At 36.9% G+C, this 13890-nt stretch overlaps 1 long non-coding RNA gene across 5 annotated transcripts in view; it reads right to left on the minus strand.

Annotated features, from left to right (window-relative positions):
* The window catches only part of LOC140617267 (uncharacterized), a 237500-nt gene that overhangs the window by 196270 nt on the left and 27340 nt on the right, over positions 1 to 13890 (minus strand). For all 5 annotated transcript variants that reach the window (XR_012017495.1, XR_012017496.1, XR_012017498.1 and 2 more), the window contains exons 18-21: positions 13292 to 13441; positions 4787 to 4881; positions 4234 to 4360; positions 1976 to 2222 (exon numbers count right to left, since the gene is read on the minus strand). This is a non-coding gene — a long non-coding RNA (uncharacterized lncRNA). The remainder of the gene's footprint in view (positions 1 to 1975; positions 2223 to 4233; positions 4361 to 4786; positions 4882 to 13291; positions 13442 to 13890) is intronic.

The raw sequence follows: 13890 nt of genomic DNA on the forward strand, positions 1-13890 counted from the left end.
CCCTGGACACTACCCCTGGTGGATCCCAGGAGATCTGGCAGCAGGCACCTCCTCCCCCACACATCCCAGCCAGTGTCACACCCTCTGCAGGCTGGATTATTGGCCTCCCTTCCCCCTGCGCCCTCCCTGTTGGCACTGCCCAGGCCAGAGGGCAGAGCACAGAGGTTTCTCTACACTCTACTTCCCCTCCCAAGACACTCTCAAGCTTTGAGTTTTTCTATATGTTTGGAGAGGGGAGGGTCACAGGGAGGATACCCTGACAATAAAGAGATTGGATCCTCCCCTCCCCCAAAAAAGCAAATTTAACCTCTCATTCACAAGTCTTATCACAAGTAGATGAATGAGACACAGTGCCTCACAAACTCTATTACATGTACCCAATTATAAGATACAGCCCTGTTCATATCATAGGAATATACAATCAAGGTCCTACATGACATCAGAGACAACATGAAAATGATGGCTGGATCTTGATGGGCAAGTAAGAGTCACCAGATACTGCTGATAAGATGCGAAGCTGTGATGCTGGAAAGAACAATAGATATGCCAATGATTTGTCTGGATAGGAGGCAAGAAGCATGCTAAGGGCAAGTGGTAAAAGCAAGTCAGGGCCAGATTTTAGATGGTCTTAAATGCCAAGCAAGCTTGTTTCTATTCTTTCGGCAACTGTCACCATTAAAGTTCCTGAACAGCTAAGTGGCACAATCGGAATAATGTTTTAGGTTAGTCATTTTAGAGGTAGTGCAAGAAATACGAGACAGAAGCAAGGCAAAGAAAAGAACAGGCAAGTTATACTTCACAATGATGCCAGTAAGAGCTCATGTGGGTCTGAAATAGGGTAATAATAAAGGGAGCCATAATTTGGAGGTGATAGCCTAAGTTTCATTAAAAAAGTAACCTAATGATTCCTTAACATCTGCAGAGAAAGTATCATTATCAAACCCCAACCAAATGTTTTTTGTATGCTGTGATGCAAAGGGGTTGTTACCTATGGTTTCCTTTTAAATGGCCAAGAAAAATCGTTCATTGCTAAGTGATAGTTTCATGGAACTAAAGAAAAGAGAGAAGGTACATCCAAAATTTTTTGGAATGGCTACTTCATTTTTGCATTCATGTTGTTAAGAATTGCTATGTCTGCTTATAGAATTAAAATATGGGTAAATTACTTTGCCTGAAATTGTAAAAATCACAACCTCTTTAGTTAGCCATTATAAAAAAGTCAATTCTTCAATTTCTCTTACTGCCCAGGAACTAAGTTCAAAAACTTGAGTGCAGCCTGGCCACTGTCTACTTTTCCAGTGTGATCCTATATAACAAGAACCTACATGTGCAACACTTTTCAAGCATTTCCTACTTGAATGCATTCTGTTTACTTTACTGGAAATCTCTCTTCCCACTTTAATTTTGTCTCAAAAAAGTTTCATTTCTTAGGAAAATTCAAATGATGTTCTTCTCTGAGAAGTTCTCATTATCTCCTCAAGTAGTGACTGGCCTTTCTGCTCCCATATTATAGTATACAAACCTCCCTGCAATAGTCAGCACCTTTGTTCTGTGAGTCCAAGACAATGTTCACTCATCTTTGTAAATTCAGCCCTTAGCACAAGGCCTGGCACATGGCAAATATCTATTTAATAAGTGTTTGTCGAATGGTGAATGCTGAGAGACAACTAGAAAGCATTGTCTCAATAGAAAATCATTTTGCATTCTCTGTATGTAGAATACGTACTGCTAGAATGTTTTTCTATTGGTATTTAAAACCAAACAAAAGTAGGACAAATCAGTTAGAGCCATTATAATGCAGTGAGCACTTAAGTTTAAAGGGAGCAATAACTAACTTCAATAAGAAGTAGAAAATTTAAAAAGTGACAGGTCTAACAAAGACTTTAAGAACAGTCTATTTCTCTAAAAAGTCTATTTCTCTAAAAAATTTCCTTTAATTTCGAAGTCATAACAAGTATATATGTAATTTCCATACCATTTGTTGTTATTAATATTGATGAGTTTTCCTGGTTTCATGACCTCGCCACTTACGTAGCAGTCACACTGAGATTTTGGAACACAATTCCCTTCATTATTCTGGTACATTCCATCAGGGCAAGTGCATCCATCAAATGGAACACCTTCTATATCACAGCTCCTATATCTTTCTGACAATGATCGACAAGTTTTATTGCAGGCTTTTATATTGTACTTGAAAACGAGGTTACTTGGACAAGAGGAATCTGTTGGTATAGGAATAAAAAATAGTGAATATGTATACATTCAGGAAAATTAACAATTTTACTTTAACTTGATGTTTACAGGTGAATTATTCACAATTGAGGTTATGAATAATCAAGAAAAAATACTCGTTATTTTTATTTTTCATTCTTTTTTTAAAGTCAATATTGAGTCCCTATTATATGTTTATATTTACACATCCTGGTGGGGTTAAGCCCATAAACAAGATAGGAAATATACCGCTGTCATATGGCTTATATTTCTGGGGGAAGGACAATTATGGCACATGCTATAAAGAAGGAAGATGGGAAGCTCTAAGTATGTACAACTGGGAACTTGCACTCCATGAAAATCTGTCAGAAGAGAGGGAAATTCTTCCAAAGAGCAAGCAGAAAAATGGCCATTAGCCTTATAACAATGAGAAGCTGAGTAAATTTCCACTGTATATATATACCACATCTTCCTTATCCATTCATCTGTGGAAGAACATCGAAGGCCCTCAAAGTTCTAACCACTGATTTTTGTCTCTGTATTTATAGCTTCTATTCTTCTACTTGTTCTTTGAAAGAATTTCCCTTTCTTCTGACTTAGGCTGTTCCCCAGACATAGAATTAGAAAGGACAAATACCACAATTTGCTTCAACATAGATGGAACTGGGGGGTATTATACTGAGTGAAATAAATCAATCGGAGACGGACAATCATCATAGGGTTTCACTCATATGGGAAATATAAGAAATAGTTAAAGGAATTATAAGGGAAAGGAGGGGAAATGAGTGGGAAAAATTAGAGAGGGAGACAAACCATGAAAGACTCCTAACTCTGGGAAATGAACAAAGGGTTGTGGAAGGGGAGGTGGATGGGGGGTTGGGGTAACTGGGTGACAGGCACTGAGGAGGGCACTTGAGGGGATGAGCACTGGGTGTTACGCTATATGTTGGCAAATCACACTTGAATAAAAACAAAACCTAAATAAATAAATAAATAAATAAACACTTGAAACTTAAGTAAAAAAAAAAAAAAAAGAACAATGAGAAGCCACTGACTTGTTATAGACTGGAATGTCACCTAATCAGGTTAGTTTTATTTGGTTTTACTTAAAGAGTGCACTGATTTCTTTATAGAAAAAGTGAATATTGAAGGAGGCAATTGCAATCACCCAAGAGAAAAAAAAAATTTTTTTAAACTAGGGTGATGCTCATAGAGATGGACAAATGTGAATGGATTTAAGGGAAATTTTGGAGGTGAACTTAACAGCCTTTATTAATTAGATATGGGCTATGAGGTATTAAGTATAATCTACAGAAAATGTATTTCTATGAAGTTTTTTTATTAGTAAGCCAAGTATTTTTCTAAAGTCATATTCAAATACTGCAATAAATATTTAAAGCAATATTCAATAAATATGATAGTTGAGTGCCTAATTATTTTTATTTGTTTTTTCAAATGTTATTAATATCAGAGCACCAGGGCATCTTAGTTGGGTGAGTGTCTGCCTCTTGGTTTCAGCTCAGGTTATGATCTCCAGGAGAGGAGATCAAACCCTAATTTGGGTTTTGCACCCAGCAGAGAGTCTGCCCCTCACTCTGTCCCTCCATCCCTCTGCACAGCACTCCTCCCCCATATACTCTCTCTCTGAATAAATAGATCTTTAAAATAAATAAAATACAATGTTATTAATATTTAACTATCCTTTTAAAATGTAGTAGGAGTTGGAATATTAAATTTCATCATATAAAACTGAACAGAAATCTATGTTCATATATAAATCCATGTATATTCTGCTCTTATTTAAAAATGAATATATTAAATCAAGATAAAAGACTCAAGAAGTAAAAATGCAAGCATCATTCAAACATATTTTTTTTAAAAAAAATGAAAATCATCTTTGAAAAAACCAAATACAAATCTGTAAGTATGTGTTTCTAAACTACACACACACAGAGACACACTCTATAGTAAAAGTGAAAGGAAAGTTATCTAAAAAGCCTAAAAAGCCCCTGTCCTACTTACCACATAGTCCAGTTCTCCATCCCACCATGTATACTTCTTTCTCAGCACATGCTTTCACATAGTTGCCAAAAATCGTGCACAAGCAATCTTTACTGTTTTTACAAGTACAAGTGTATCTTTTGCATTCCTTTAAGAAATTAATGTACATTTCATTATGAAAATATTCACAAGAACAGATAAACTGGGTATCTTAATTCAGTTCATAACCATTCCTCTTCCTTGAAAAAAAATCTGTCTTAAAACTTTGGGAAATATTTATTTTTGAAATAAGCAAAGTAGCAAATCAAATATTAACTAAGTTTTCAAAGAACTTGGAAAAAGCAGAGAAACTTATTCAAGATTTTTCTCATTTGGGGTTATTTTCCAGTACCATTTTTTAAAATTGCTATATCTAACAACTGAATAAATTAGTGGAATCCAATGTTAAATTTAAACCCATGTCTTAATCTACAGACAATGCCCATTACTTGAAAATTTTTAATGTCTATAGGCTTCTATTGATATTATCAAAATATTTCACAAAAAGAGCTGTTAATCTTAGACCCTCACATACCTCATAATATGGTTTAACGTTCACAATTGGATGGCAGGAAGCAAAAGGCCCAGGTGAATCAAGAAAAATTCCACAATGATTTTCAGCAAATATTTCTGGAAGAAAATTCATGCATTCAAAATTAGTATCAATAATGTCATAATTTTTTAATTAAAAAAGTGTAATTGTGTTTTTAAAGTGCTTTTGCTATAACATATCTAATTTATTATATATATATATAGCATGATATAAACAGAAGTACCTTAAGCAGCTAAGAGGCAAAATCTTTCTTTTTAAAATGTTTTAATTTTTAAAAACTATTTATTTGATCATGCCCTGGGCTGAAGGCAGGCACTAAATTGCTGAGCCACCCAGGGATCCCCTATTGATTGGCTTCTAAAGTTACTGTCACCAGGAAGCAATAAAGGAAGCTGACTGAATATATTAAAAGGACATTGAGGACAATTATTTCTAAAATTTTGACAAACTTGTACCGAGGTATCACCATTTTTTATGTAAATCCTACTAACAGCTTATTTAAGCATAGTTTAATTGTCTGTATTTTATTTTATTAAGTTAAATAAAAAACATTGAAAATTGAGATTGTTAATTTATATAGCTCTCAAGTGTTAATATAATCTTCTTAATATAAATTGGCTTGGTTTCTTATGAGATATACATTTGTTTTTGCCTACTCTTATTTTAATTATTCTCATTGCAACACTTGCAAAACAAAATAACATGACAATTAAACCCTGAAATATGTATTACCATGTTGATGGGGTTCTATCAACTCATTCTATAAATCATAACAGGTTAAATGAAACTTTAAAAAAGGAATGAATGGCTTTGTAATTTTTAAATATTGTCAAAAGCTGATCAGACATTTGTTTCAAATAAGCAGGTTAATATAGAAACAACTAATTAGAGGTGCCTGGGTGGCACAGTGGGTTGGGCATCTGACTTTTGGTTTTAGCTTAGGTCATGATTTCAGGGTCATGAGATCAAGCCCCGCATCAGAGTACAGTCTGCTTGGATTTCTCTCTCCCTCTCCCTCTCCCCCTTCAGCCCCTTCTCTCAAATAAATAAATAATTTTTTTAAAAAATAAATAACTAACATATAAACATAATACATTTTTAAAAGATCTAATTTATTTATTCATTAGAGACACAGAGAGAGAGAGAGAGAGAGGCAGAGACATAGGCAGAGGGAGAATCAGGCTCCATGCACAGAGCCCAATATGGGACTCCACCCTGGGATGCCAGGATCACACCATGGGCCAAAGGCAAGTGCTAAACCACTGAGCCACACAGGCATCCCCTAAACATAATATATTTTTTAAAAGATTTTATTTATTTATTTTTTCATGAGAGTACACAGAGAGAGAGAGAGGCAGAGACATAGGCAGAGGGAGAAGCAGGCTCCATGCAGGAAGCCTGATGTGGGACTCGATCCTGGGCCTCCAGGATCACACCCTGCGAAGACAGGTGCTAAACCTCTGAGACACCCAGGGATCCCAACATAATACATTCTAATTTACTTTCCATTGCATTGCATTATTTTTGAAAGAAGTAACGTAAGATAAAGTGATCATTAAAGTCAGCAACACTAAGGGAACAATAAGAGACAGATTTCAATTAAAAATACTTGGGTTATCAGTAACAGACACATAAATATAGAAAACAAACTGATGATTGCTAGGGGAGAAGCAGATGGGGGGATGGGCAAAATGGGCAAACGGGAGTGGCAGATACAGGCTTCCAGTTACGGAATAAATATGTCACAGGGATAAAAGGTATAGCACAGAGACACCTGGGTGTCTCAGTGGTTGAGCATCTGCCTTCCGCTGAGGGTGAGATCCCAGGGTCAAGGGATCAAGTCCCACATCAAGCTCCCTCCGGGAACCTGGTTCTCCCTCTGCCTGTGTCTCTGCCTCTCTTTCTCTGCATCACTCATGAATAAATAAACAAAATATTAAAAATAAATAAACAAACAAACAAATAAATAAATAGTCTACTACAGGGAATGTAATCAGTCATATTGTAATAGCATGGTATGGTGACAGTAGCTACACTTGCAGTGAGTATGACATTGTAATTGTATAGACTTGTAGAATCACTATGTTGTACACCTGAAACTAATGTAACATTGTGTCAACTATACTTCCATAAAAATATATTAAATAAAAAATAATAAAATACTTGGGTTACAACTTCATCTTTAGCTCTTATTAAGTACACTCTATCTGGACTCCATTATCAAAATCTACATTAATGGAGATAATAACCTTATCCATGCCTTTCATGAGTATTTTGGGAATAAACTGAATTGACATTTACGGAAGACTTTGGTAAACTAAAACATGAGCTGAATCGCACAAGAATAAAGGTTTCCTCGTGAGATTCATATTTGGGAAGATGGCAAAAGAGAAGGGGTCCTCAATGCATCTGGTCCCACAAACTTAACCTAGATAACTTTTAAAACATTCTGAACACCTATGAATTTGATTTGAGATGCAAAGAGAGAACAGCTAGAATGCTACAGAGAGAAGAGTGATCACTTCTGACAAGGTAGGAAGGCGAAGAAAAAATGTGACGGAGGGGAACCGCGGCAAGCTGGGAAAACCCAGCCTGAAAGGGGAAACAAAGCAAGCCCCAGACAAAAGCCAAGCCCCGGACAAGGGGGAACTTTAAAAATCTGCTCTGGAGTATTCTCTGAAAAGTGCTCAGCAGGGAAATAGGGCAGAATTGCAGGACGGGCAGTGAAGCCTGTCCTAAATTTGCTTCAGAAGAGACAGACCCCAGGAGGGCACAGGACATCAAGAGCTCTCCTGTTACTGGGCACCCTTCAATTTGTACAGATCAGTGCATCCGCACCTGCCCCCAGGAGCACCTAGGCCAGTGTGGACTGGGAGATTGCAGTTCCATACTCTCAGGGAGCCCTTGGCTCAGGAGCTGGAGATCTGGGTGCTACCATTTTTAAATTTTTTTTTCTTCTTCTTGCCTTTCACCTGGGAGAGGCAGGGCCTCTAGGGAGCAAACACCTCCCAGCATAAACAGTTCATACTGAGCCAGGCCACCTGGCAAGGGGCGGGGCACAGACACCTGTGAATGAGCAGAGAGGAACCCTCCAGAAGAACTGCTGGAAGAACAAGGGAAGAGCAAGTTTACTGACCAAACAGCACTGGAAAGCTCCAGGACTAAGGGAAAATAGTGTATAGAACTAGAGGCTTCTTTTATTATGATTCATTTATATGTCAGGTTAAAAATCTCCAATTTTTTTTCTCTTTTCCTGCCTTAACTACAATAGTTTACCAACTCTTCATTTTAAGCTTTTTCCTTCTTGAATTTCATTTTTCTAAAATCACATGTCTTAGATATATATCCCATTATTGGATTTCCTTCAATGTAGGTATATGGTATAATGTAGGTAGGTATAATTTTGGTATAAATTTGGTAGGTATATGAATTATGGGTTTTTGTTTTTTTGTTTTTTTCTGTCTCATTTAATTTTACAATGGTGGAAGTTAACACCTTCTAACACATGGACCAAAATACATCCAGAACCAAGTGGAACACTGTGTTGGTACATTCTGTGAGACTATATTCTCTTCCTTCCGATTGTGCTGCCCTCTTTTATCTTGTTTCTATTTTTGTGGTCGATGTTGGGTCTCTGTATAAGTTTTGCTCATTTATATAAATTTGGAATTAGGTATCTTCTAACACACAGAACAAAATACACTCAAAACCAAGAGGATCACCCTCTAGGTCCCCTCGGAAAGACTATATTCTCTCTCCACCACCACTTTCTCACCATTCCCCAATTCTTTTTCTTTTTTTTCTTTTTGATTATTATGCTTATGATTTTGTTTTAAAATTTGTCTTTCATATCAATAGTCTTTTTGTTTTATTTTGTTTTCTTCTTCTTCTTCTTCTTCTTCTTCTTCTTATTATTATTATTATTATTATTATTTTCTGGTCTCTGACTTCTTTGGAATCATTTAGGATGTATTTTTAAATGGGAACTGTATAGGTAATATGATGACACTAACCTCGTATCTTTCAATAGTTACTCTGAATGTGAATGGGCTAAATGTTCCCATCAAAAGATGCAGGGTATCTGCATCTATAAGTAAGACCCATCTATATGCTGTCTACAAGAGGTGAATTTTAGACCTAAGGACACCTCAAGAATGAAAATGAAGGGGTGGAGAACCATTTATCATTAAAATGGCCCTCAAAAGAAAGCTGGGGTAGCAATCCTCATATCAGATAAATTAGAATTTATATCAAAGACTGTAGTAAGAGATGAAGAAGGACACTATATCATACTTAAAGGATCTATCCAACAAGAAGACGTAACAATTATGAATACGTATGCCCCTAATGTGGGAGCAGTCAAGTATATCAATCAATGAATAACCAAAGAAAAGAGATACATAGATAATAATACATTAATAGCAGGAGACTTCAAAACAACACTCTCAGCAAGAGACAGATGTTCTAAGCAGAATAACACCAAAGAAACAAAGGCCTTGAGTGACACACAAGAACAAAGAGATTTCACAGATACACCCAGAACATTCCATCCTAATGCAACTGAATACACATTCTTCTCAAGTGCACATGGAACACTCTCCAGATAAGACCCACATATTGGGTCACAAATCAAGTTTCAACTGATACCAAAAGATTTGGATTTTCCGGGCAGCCCCGGTGGCGCAGCGGTTTAGCACCACCTGCAGCCCAGGGTGTGATCTGGAGACCCTGGATCGAGTCCCATGTCAGGCTCTCTGCATGGAGCCTGCTTCTCCCTCTGCCTGTGTCTCTGCCTCTCTCTCTCTCTCTCTCTCCCTCTCTCTGTATCTCTATGGATAAATAAATAAAATCTTTAAAAAAAAAGATTTGGATTTTCCTCTGCCTATTTTCAGATCACAAAACTTTGAAACTAGAACTTAATCACAAGAAGACATTTGGAAGCAACTCAAACACATAGAGGCTAAAGAGCATGCTACTAAAAGGTGAATGAGTCAACCAGGAAATTAGAGAAAAATAAAAAAGATTAATGGAAACTAATGAAAATGAAAATACAACTGTTCAAAATCTTTGGAATACAGCAAAGACAGTCCTGAGTAGGAAATACATCACAGTACAAGCCATCCTCAAAAATTTGAAAAAAACTAAAATACACAAGCTAATCTTGCACCTAAAGGAAATGGAGAAAAAACAGCAAATAAAGCCTAAACCAAGCAGAAGAAGAGAGATAATAAAGATTAGAGCAGAACTCAACGAAATAGAGACCAGAAGAACTGTAGAACAGATCAACACAACCGGGAGCTGGTTCTTAGAAGATTTAATAAGATACATAAACCCTTAGCCAGCCATATTAAAAGAAAAGAGGAAAGACTCAAATTAATAATATCATGAACAAAAGAGGGGAGATCACAACCAATATCAAGGAAATACAATTTAAAAAACGTATTATGAGCAACAATATGCCAACAAATTAGGTACTCTGGAAGAAATAGATGCATTTCTGGAAACTTACAAATTACCAAAACTGGAACAGGAAGGAATAGAAAACCTGAATAAGCCAATAACCACTGAGGAAATTGAAGCAGTCATCAAAAACCTCCCAAGACACAAAAGTCCAGGGCAGATGGTTGCCCGGGGGAATTCTATCAAATGTTAAAGAAGAAATAATACCTATTCTGCTAAAGCCATTTCAAAGGATAGAAAGGGAGGGAACACTTCCAAATCATTCTATGAGGCCAGCATCACCTTGATCCCAAAACTAGACAAAGACCCCACCAAAAAGGAGAATTATAGACCAATATCCCTGATGAACATGGATGCAAAAATTCTCACCAAGATACTAGCCAAATAGGATTCAACGGTATATTAAGAGGATTATTCACCACGACTATGTGGAATTTATCCCTGGGATGCAAGGGTGTTTCGACATTCATAAAGCAATCAACATGATAGATCACATCAATAAGAGAAAAAACAGGGCAGCCCGGGTGGCTCAGCAGTTAGGCCCCACCTTTGGCGCAGGGCCTGATCCTGGAGACCCAGGCTCGAGTCCCACGTCGGGCTCCCTGTGTGGAGCCTGCTTCTCCCTCTGCCTGTGTCTCTACCTCTCTGTCTCTCTGTTTCTCATGAATAAATAAATAAAATCTTTTAAAAAAATAAGAGAAAAAACAAGAACCAAGTGATCCTCTCAGTAGACACAGAGAAAGTATTTGACAAAATACAGCATCCATTCCTGATTAAAACTCTTCAAAATGTAGGGAGAGAGGGAATATTCCTCAATATCATAAAAGCCATTTATGAAAAGCCCACAGCAAATATCATTCTCAATGGGGAAAAACTGAGAGCCTTTTCCCTATGATCAGGAACACGACAGGGATGTCCACTCTCACCACTGCTATTCAACATAGTACTAGAAGTCCTAGCCTCAGCAATCAGACAACAAAAAGAAATAAAAGACATTCAAATTTGCAAAGAAGTCAAACTCTCCCTTTTTGCAGATGACATGATACTCTATATAGAAAGCCCAAAAGAGTCCACCCCAAGATTGCCAGATCATAGAGCAATTCAGCAGTGTGGCAGGATACAAAATCAATGCACAGAGATCAGTGGCATTTCTGTACACTAACAATGAGACTTAAGAAAGAGAAATTAAGGAATACAACCTAATTACAAATGTACCCAAAACCATAAGATACCTAGGAATAAACCTAACCAAAGAGGTAAAGAATGTATACTCGAAAAACTATGGAACACTTCTGAAAGAAATTAAGGAAGATGTAAAGAGATGGAAAAACATTCCACGCTCATGGATTGGAAGAATAAGTGTTGTGAAAATGTCTATGCTACCCAGGGCAATTTACATGTTCGATGCAATCTATATCAAAATACCATGGATTTTCTTCACAGGGTTGGAACAAATAATCTTAAGATTTGTATGGAACCAGAAAAGACCCCAAATAGAGGAATATTGAAAAAGAAAAATCAATGCTGGGGGCATCACAATGCCTGACTTCAAGCTGAGTTACAAAACCGTGATCATCAAGACAGTATGGTCCTGGCACAAAAACAGACACATAGATCATTGGAACAGAATGGAGAATCCAGAAATGGGCCCTCAACTCTAAGGTCAACTAATATTTGACAAGCAGGAAAGACTATCCACTGGAAAAAAGACAGTCTCTTTAATAAATGGTGTTGGGAAAATTGGACTGCCACATGCAGAAAAATGAAACTGGACCATTTTCTTACACCATACACAAAGATAAACTTAAATGGTTGAAATATCTAAATGTGAGACAAGAATCCATCAAAATACCAAGGATAACACAGGCAACAACCTTTTTGAACTTGGCCACAGCAACTTCTTGCTAGACACATCTGTGAAGGCAAGGGAACCAAAAGCAAAATTGAAACTATTGGGACTTCATAAAGATAAAAATATTCTGCACAGTGAAGGAAACAATCAATAAAACTACAAAACAACCTATAGAATGAAAGAAGATATCTACAAATGATATATCAGACAAAGGGCTAGTATCCAAGATCTATAAAGAACTTATCAAACCCAATACCCAAGAAACAAATAATCCAGTCATGAAATGGGCAGAAGATATGAACAGACATTTCTCCAAAGAAGACAAAAACATGGCCAACAAGCACATGAAAAAAATGCTCCATATCACTTGCCATCAGGGGAATACAAATCAAAACCACAATGAGATATCACCTCACACCAGTGAGAATGTCTAAAATTAATAAGACAGGAGACAACAAATGTTAGAGAGGATATGGATAAAGGGGAAATAGTGAAAGAAACTATATGGGAAAGGAGGGAAACTGAGTGGGAAAAACTAGAGAGTGAGATAAACCATGAGAGACTTAACTCTGGGAAATGAACAAAGGGAAAGTAAGTTGGGTTGTGGGATAGGGTAACTGGGTGACAGGAACTAAGTGAGGCATTTGATGGAATGAGTACTGGGTGTTATACTATATGCTGGCAAATTTAATTTAAATAAAATAAAATAAGTGAAAGAAAAATGAAAAAAATCTATATTTGATTTTTGGTATAATTAATATATATAAAGCAGTAGTTAGAGACCTAGATCTAGCTACAGCTCTATCACTGAGTAGCTCAGCAGTTTGGGTTTTCCTATTTCAACCAATGATGACTCCCATGCCTAAATTAAAGATCTGTAAGATTTCCTCTGACCCTACTATTCTATAGCTACAGAGAAAACTGTCCAAGGAGGAACAGAATGGGTATAGAAAAGACAACTCTGTTGATCTCCCTTCATCGATTAAAGATGGGATTTCTAGTTGCGCCCTCAGCCAGCCAGACTGTTTCTCTGCTGTTCCCTGTAAAACTGTTGGGGACAGTACAATAAACTCTAGCTAAACCTAGGATTATCTGATAGTCTCATGTTATTATCAGAATAAGAATTCCTAGCACCAAATATTAAATTACAGAGTTTGATGCTCAATTACCAATACCTTTTTCTATACTGATGCATGAAGAGGGATTTCCTTTAGGACAGGGCATCATTTCCCAAGAATCAGCAAATGTCTGAGGCGTCTTCTCCAATATATTCTGACTTGACATTAAATCATCCTCCACTCTGTTGTTGAAGGAACCACAGAGTCCTGTACAGAGCACAGAACAAATTTTAACATTTCCTCAACCTACTCGGTGTTTTGGATTCACATTCTCATACCACATTCAGTTCTGTGCTTAAATCAAAACTAGCAGAAGCTATCTGAGAAAATGTCGTCGTTAGCCTTTGTACACATAAGTATAATCTTAGGACACCTCAGATGAATGCCCATTTTATTCAAATTCCAGGAACACAAAGATACCATTTGCCACAAACATTGTGTTTTTCCTGTGTCGCCATCACTTAACCTCCTTTAACAAGGTAGGAAGCATGCTTATAAAGCAGGGCATTTGTGACTGCATATTTTCAATATTAGTGTGGAGAGCTGAATCATGTTAAGGGCTATATGGCTTTCTTATCTGGAGCCTTCTGACCCATGAATTACATTTTTTCTCTATGTATAAGTAAGTCACCTTCTGGAGTAAAGACATGTCACAA

The sequence above is a fragment of the Canis lupus genome, chromosome 25 (assembly GCF_048164855.1).
Source record: "Canis lupus baileyi chromosome 25, mCanLup2.hap1, whole genome shotgun sequence".
NCBI classification, from domain to species: Eukaryota; Metazoa; Chordata; class Mammalia; order Carnivora; family Canidae; genus Canis; species Canis lupus.